The sequence below is a fragment of the Arvicanthis niloticus genome, chromosome 19 (assembly GCF_011762505.2).
Source record: "Arvicanthis niloticus isolate mArvNil1 chromosome 19, mArvNil1.pat.X, whole genome shotgun sequence".
NCBI classification, from domain to species: domain Eukaryota; kingdom Metazoa; phylum Chordata; class Mammalia; order Rodentia; family Muridae; genus Arvicanthis; species Arvicanthis niloticus.
This window is the reverse complement of record NC_047676.1, coordinates 33,122,680-33,129,596: the sequence shown is the minus strand read 5'-3', so window position 1 is coordinate 33,129,596 and position 6,917 is coordinate 33,122,680. Positions and strand designations below refer to the sequence as shown.

Here is a 6,917-nt window from a genome sequence, read left to right as displayed (position 1 = left end):
TGGATACTCCATGATTTAAGTTGTTTTGCCTTTTTCTTGGGAGAAAAAGCGAGTGTTTCAGCTCAAAAGATAAAATTTTAACTGGGAAGTGATGAGCCAATATAATTCACACCCCACCCTCTCACCAATCATCAGTAAACATGATTGAAGTGGTTTTTCCTACAAGAAAAAGCCCTAAAAATTCAAGACTGGGAAAATTTAAACCTGATGTTTTTCATTCCTTCCAAATCTCCTCTGTCTGTTGCAACACTTGACTTTTTTTTGTTTTGTTTTGTTTTCCCTCTGTATCTGTGCCCATGGACTTCTGGCCCTGTGGTCTCCCTGGTTATCTGGGCTTAGAAGGTCTACATAGGGCACGTCTGATACTGAGATCACCCTACCCCTCCTCTCCCAACCCCAGTTACTCACTCCTTCTCTTGCATGTGTTCTGTCTCTCACTGAATGTTCTTATGTTTTGTCAAAGTTGTCATCATTCTACAGGCAGCTTAAAACTTCACAGTAAATCCTGCCAACCTCCTTTTTGTTTCTCAGATCTACCCTGTTTCCAATTCTCTTGATTCCAATCGACAATGGCTTTTCCATCTGTTTCCTGCCTTGCTCTGTCTTCCCATCTGTCCCCCTCTACCCACTCCAAACTCTCCCTGGTTCATAATGATGCAGAACACAGTCATCCACAAAGACTTGGAATCTCCCCCAACAATCCCCATGTCTCTTACCTCTTAGCTGAGTAAATCTATTTAATTTCCAAAGCCATGAGCCTCGGTTATATAATTTTGTTTCTAAAATGTGAATATTAGAATTCAACTACAAGTTGTTAGAATAAAATATACACAAACTGTTTAGGAAGTGTAGGGCACTCAAAAGTACCCCCAAATAGAATAACTATCGAGCTATCATTTGAGTGGCCACAGACACAGGTGGTGGAGTGAACCTGAAGATCTTAGTACCACTGAGATGCTCTGCTCCAGTGAGTGTGGAGTTAATTAGACAGTCTAAGGGATGGTATGCACAACAAGGAGATGAGGGAGGGTTGTGAGAAGACCTTCATCATGTATTTCTGGGACAACTTTCATCCAGTCAAACAGGACCTCAATGAGCTGAATATCTGATCAAGTTGGTAGGCAATTAATCAGAGAACTGTCTTATTCACAATACTGGGCTGATAAGCCTGGATCTCATGCAGGACAAAACTCTTCTCTATAGCTAACTTCTGCACACATACAAATGATCAGACAAACCTCAGTAACATGCAGGCCTAGCATCTGGCCTTTTGAATCAACAGTCCTTGAAAGGCTCTGGAAAACAGATGGGCCCATCTGCCAAGTGTTGACTGAAGGCTCAGACCACCACTCTGGCTCTACTGCCTCAATAAGTAAATGAAGTGATCATCCACTTTGACAGGATATTTCAGGAAATGTCCAGCCACTTATCCAGACCCAACCCAACAGGACTGCAGCAATGCTTCTGATGACCTTGGGAAAGGGGTTAAAAGTGATCAGTCACCGTGAGGAGTCTAGTCTGTTCATTGACCCCCCCCCCAATAATCAATGGGTATAATGAGGACGTCCACACAGATGGTAAGCTTTACATATACTTCTAATGTAATTAGGAATTTCAGAAGGGGACAGATCATGCCCCCATTACCTGGCTCCACAGCTACCCGGAATAGAAGCAAGAAGTTGTGGTTAGAGTCCTTCATGACTTGGTTGAAAAGCTAAGTAAAGTACTGTTTCAGGGCCATGCTAACAGCTGAAGAAAGTTTCTAAAAGAGGGCTTTCCCACAACAGAGAGTTCTGAATTCTGAAAGACTTCCATAGCACCTGACAACAGTGACCCTGCCCATAGCCCCTGCATCTTCCCAGATTGGCCCTGTTTATTGACCACATGGATGTCTGTAGGGCATTCTCCCTTGACCCATTCCTGCAAGCAGAATTGTCACCTGTCAGTAGTACATCATGGAAGAATTGTCTGCAATATGTTCTTCCATGTTCCACAGGTATGCTGACATCTTTGCCGTCCACCATCACCCAGGTCTATTATTCTCTTTTGCCTACTGGAGTGAGCCCTTTATTCTTGTGTTGGTTTGTCTGATTGATTTTTTTGTAAACAATAAACTTTTATACCCCTTAGAAAAAGATACATTTGAAGGGAGAGAGGGCAGTTTCTACATAGTATCAGTTTTCATATGCCATGTACATATATGCTTATGTTACATCAATAATATATAATATTTTATCTCACAAGTCATACAAAATCTAGATCCATCTTGCTCTTGAGAATGAAAATTTGGACCTTTTGGTGCAGGTCAGGACATACTGTCACTGTTCAAAGAGGAAATGACTATGGATATTCTGTATCTCTCCATATTTTGGGTGGGTGTTCTAAAAATACAAAACTTCCATACTTATTATCTAACATAGACCACAGTTGTGTTTGCAGCAAGCAACCTTGAAGGGTTATACTAATCCTGACTTCCATGTGCTAAATAGTGATAATCTCCCAAACTCTGATTTCCTCTGCTGTGACACAAAAACTCTACATATGTAGCAACTATTTAGACTACACAAGACATAGGGACAAGGAGAACTAAAATATTCTGCTGTTTGTGTGGCTTGCTCTACTGTGAGTAATAAATTCCATTTCCTCTAACACAGAAAACTTGTACTTTCTGGTGAAACCATAAACAGTAAGATATTTGTGTCTCCATTCTTTCTAGTTTTCATGGTAAATACTTGTCTATTGAAATATAATTCTTCCTTTGTTGTAAAAAAGTTGTTTCAGAAGTAGATAGCAAGTCTATGTTTGTGTATAAATCATAAGTGTCTCTTGCATATCATGTTTGTTTTGTCCTTTGTGTAACCAGAATGCTAAAGTGCATGTGTGTATGGGTGTGTGTGTGTGTGTGTGTGTGTGTGTGTATTATACATATGTAAATATAATATATACTTTAGAGTACACAGTATATACATATACCATACATATTTTATATTCATATAACACACACGTACACACACACACACACACACACACACATATATATATATATATATATATATATATATATATATATATATATATATACATATACACATATACACACATATACACATATAATCAAATCTCAGGAAGTTCTTATAAGCCTCAGGAAATTTACAAGATTCATAATTGTCCTTCCTAAGGTTTTATGACTATCAGTGACTGCTTAGGAGAGGAGATCATCCAGCCTGTCAAACTGCCTGTCATTTGTGTAGACATCTCCAGGATGTGAGTTTTATTAGTCATTACATAGGTTGAGGTGAGATTTCAGTGATACAGCTGCCATTATATCCTCCATGTTTCTGCAAGTAACCCCAATATACTCATTGGTTCTCTGAGTTGGAATTTGGACTTCTTAGGCTGGTCTTTCATTAACACCCTTTCTGGTTGAGTATACTTATGTTAATATCTCCTCAGCAAATGTCTCATAAAAATACAGTAAGAAGACTGATACTAGTTTATTCTTCATCCAAGCTATTTAAAAGCCCTTTATTTGAAAGCAAAAAAAGATAAATCAGAAATGCTCTCTCAGTTCTACTGGCATTGGAAATTATAGGATTACTTAAGCAAATACATTTGGTTTCAGTATATCTATGATCTTAAGATCATAAAATATTTTAAATCTTTCTCTAAGTACCCAAGAATTTTGCCAATAAGTTTATAATTTTTAATTTTAATATGTTCAAAAATAATACTAGTTTTGAGTATTGATTACCTGGTTTATACCACAAATGAAAAAAAAAATGTTTCTAAGAGATTTTTCTGGATAAATTAAAGGCAGTATCCATGCAGTTCATGTTTGGGTTTTCTAATGTTCATACAAGATGAGGTTCAAGACCGTGTTGTAGCTAAAGTTAGAAAACATGGAAAATGGAAATTCAATAAATTTTTGTTAAAGATTGTATAGAGCTATAAAAAAGGAAACACCTGCTTCTAATAAACAGTTATCACGACTACTTAAAGCAAGCCTCAATGTGTGTAAAGCAATTGGGTAAGGATTGGCCTGGGTTGATTTTTTTTTTTTTCCTGCAGACTTTTCTGTTCTACTTCAGTTCCCAAGTGCATTGATTCTCGTGGTTATCCAATATCCTTTCTGCTGTATCTAATCCACATACCAGAACAAACCGGGAACACATTTTCAAAGCCACGAAGAGCAAGTTTTCTCTCAGTTCTATGACAATAGCTACAAAAGGTATCCCAAATATCTCCTAGGATTACCTCCATTAATTGTGAATTTACAGCTATTTAATGGGCAATGTAATTGGCTAGAAGGTTGATATAAAAAATTGGTAGCATTTCTCAGTTTTAATCTAGAAATAAATCTCTATCAAATTGACCATTTGAAATACACTCACAACCCACTGAATGAATGGGTGATCATTCATTCTGGGTGATCAGAAGCTCATTCTGATCACTGGTGATGGGAAAGACAGCATTGACTGGTACAGAAAACAAGTCATCCTGCAAATTATGCAGCAAGGTGGTGCATTCTACTTCGGTGACCTTTCTCACACTAATCCCAACTCACCCAGAAAGAAGTATCTAAAACTTCTTTGGCAGTAATTGAATAGATTCATTTTAACTTTGAGTATTTCGTTGTTGTTGTTGTTGTTTTCGGTTTTTTAAAATAGCGATGTGGTTGCATAAACAAGTCCTGAACAATATTTGAAACAATAAACATCTTCATGCAGAAGGAGAATTATCACAGGGTTCTACCTCTAAACCAAGAACAACAGGCAACAAGAGAAAGAGATGATGGGAGGAGAATTAGATGATTGACTCTTTTAGAGGAATTAGTCTCATAATTAGATATCCAAACCAAAGTAACCACCAGCCCTGAACTTATATACACACAAGCAACAGTAAAAGGGCTCAATATATATATATAATATATATATATTATAATATATATTATATATTATTATATATAATATATATATTATATTATATATAATATAATATATTATATATAATATTATATATATATTATATATATTATATATATATATATATAAGAAGGAGTAAGTAAAAAGATACATGGGAAGATTTGAAGGGAGGGAGCATGGGAGGACTTGGAAGGGGGACAAGGAAGGGAGAAAATTATGTAACTATATTTTAATTTCAACTTTTAATTTTTTTTAAAATAGGCTAAACTCCAAGTAACCCAAGGCAAACATGAACCCAGTCTTGAAACTCATGGAAGTACCTCTTAAATTGCTCTCTTTGTCTTGGATCTTTCAGACAAAATGCTAGATATTCAGAAAACTTTGAATTTCTGTTAAAGGAGAAAATATTTTATACAAGTATCTTCCTACATGAGACATCTGAGCAGGAAATCTTATATGTTGTTAATTTAAAATTCAACTTAACTGGATCTAACACTTTTATTTAAGAAATCTATCAGTGGTTTTCTCCTAAAGGTGGGCTTTAGCAAACAGAAATTTCTATTTTTACGTTCCTCTAATTAAACTGAAAACATTGCCAGGTAGATAATTTTCCCCTCGCTATTTTGAAAAAGGTTTCTTTGAATGTTTTCCAGATTATTTTTAAGAATATTCTCCCTAATTACTAAATTAACTTGAATACTAATTAAAATTTCTGTTCACAACGTCCCACCTATATCCTGCCTAGTAACCATGTTCTCAAGCTCCCAGGAGAATCTGGTGCACTACCAATTTATAAAGAAATGACACCACTAATTTGAACCTCAGTTAAATCTTGATATGTCTTCACTACAAAATCTAATTGTTTGAGCAATGATCTCAATCAAGTGAGTCATTGAAAAAATACTGAGATTTCATAAAACTGAATGACAATTGAATTCTTAATCAAAATGTTACTTGCATAACAGTATTTGTTCCCAATGCATTTCCAGAAATTACCAAAATTTATATTTATTTAACCAAATTTGAATTTATTAAGAAAAGCCATGAAAGGTATAACTTTTATCCCCCAAATAATTTTCCTAAATTGTTTATTGGTTTGCTTGTTTTCAGACTCAGCCCTGTAGATGATCTACCATTTGCAATTGCTAAACATTTTTAGTTGAACTTGGGTTTGAGGGGTAGGGGCTTGAACTTGAGGCCTTGTACATTCCAGGCAAGCACTTTACCAATTAGCTGCATCACATGCCTTGCAATACCTTTATATTTTTTGGTTTTCAGAATCAAAAATATTACTTTGCATGATAAAACAAATCCAGCCAGATTCAACAGCTTTTATTTGGTCTAACAAAATTAACTATATCATTGTTGGTATATCATATAACTTTGGAAACTACTCTAGATAGTAAATAAATTTTCTCTTGCAAAATATTAATCTCTCTGGACAGCAATACAATGCCATAGGCTTGAGAGGTATTTTAGTTACTTTTCTATTATTATGATAAAACTTTATGACCGTGGCAACTTAGAAAGGGCTTATTTGAGCTTATGATTCCTGAGGGTTAGGCAGAGACAGCATATAGCTATATGGTAACTGAAGTGGAAGATGAAAGCTGAGGGCTTGGCTTTTATCATGAACTGAAAACAGGAAACAGAGAAAAGTAGAAATGGCATACGACTTTTGAAACCTCAAACCTGTCCTTAGTAACATAATTCCTCCAGCAAGGTCTATACCTCCTAAACTTACCCATATAGTGTCACCAACTGAGAACCAAGTATTTCAACATCTGAACCTATAGAGGACGTTCTCATTAAAACCATCGCTGGGGAAATCATTTATAAAAAAAAATATTATTTTAGTTTTAATGATGCATACGTGTGAGAGCATGCATTTGAATGTGGGTCCTGGGGAGACCAGGGAGCATGATCCTACTGGAGCTAGCATTAAAAGCAAGTGTAAACCACTCAATATGAAGCTGGTTTTTCTGCAAGAGCACT

The 6,917-nt window shown here is 35.8% G+C and overlaps 1 pseudogene; it reads left to right on the top strand.

Annotated features, from left to right (window-relative positions):
* Nucleotides 1-1,004: 1,004 nt before the first annotated feature.
* LOC117723735 (mediator of RNA polymerase II transcription subunit 27 pseudogene) lies at nt 1,005-1,669 on the top strand (annotated as a pseudogene).
* Nucleotides 1,670-6,917: the final 5,248 nt, after the last annotated feature.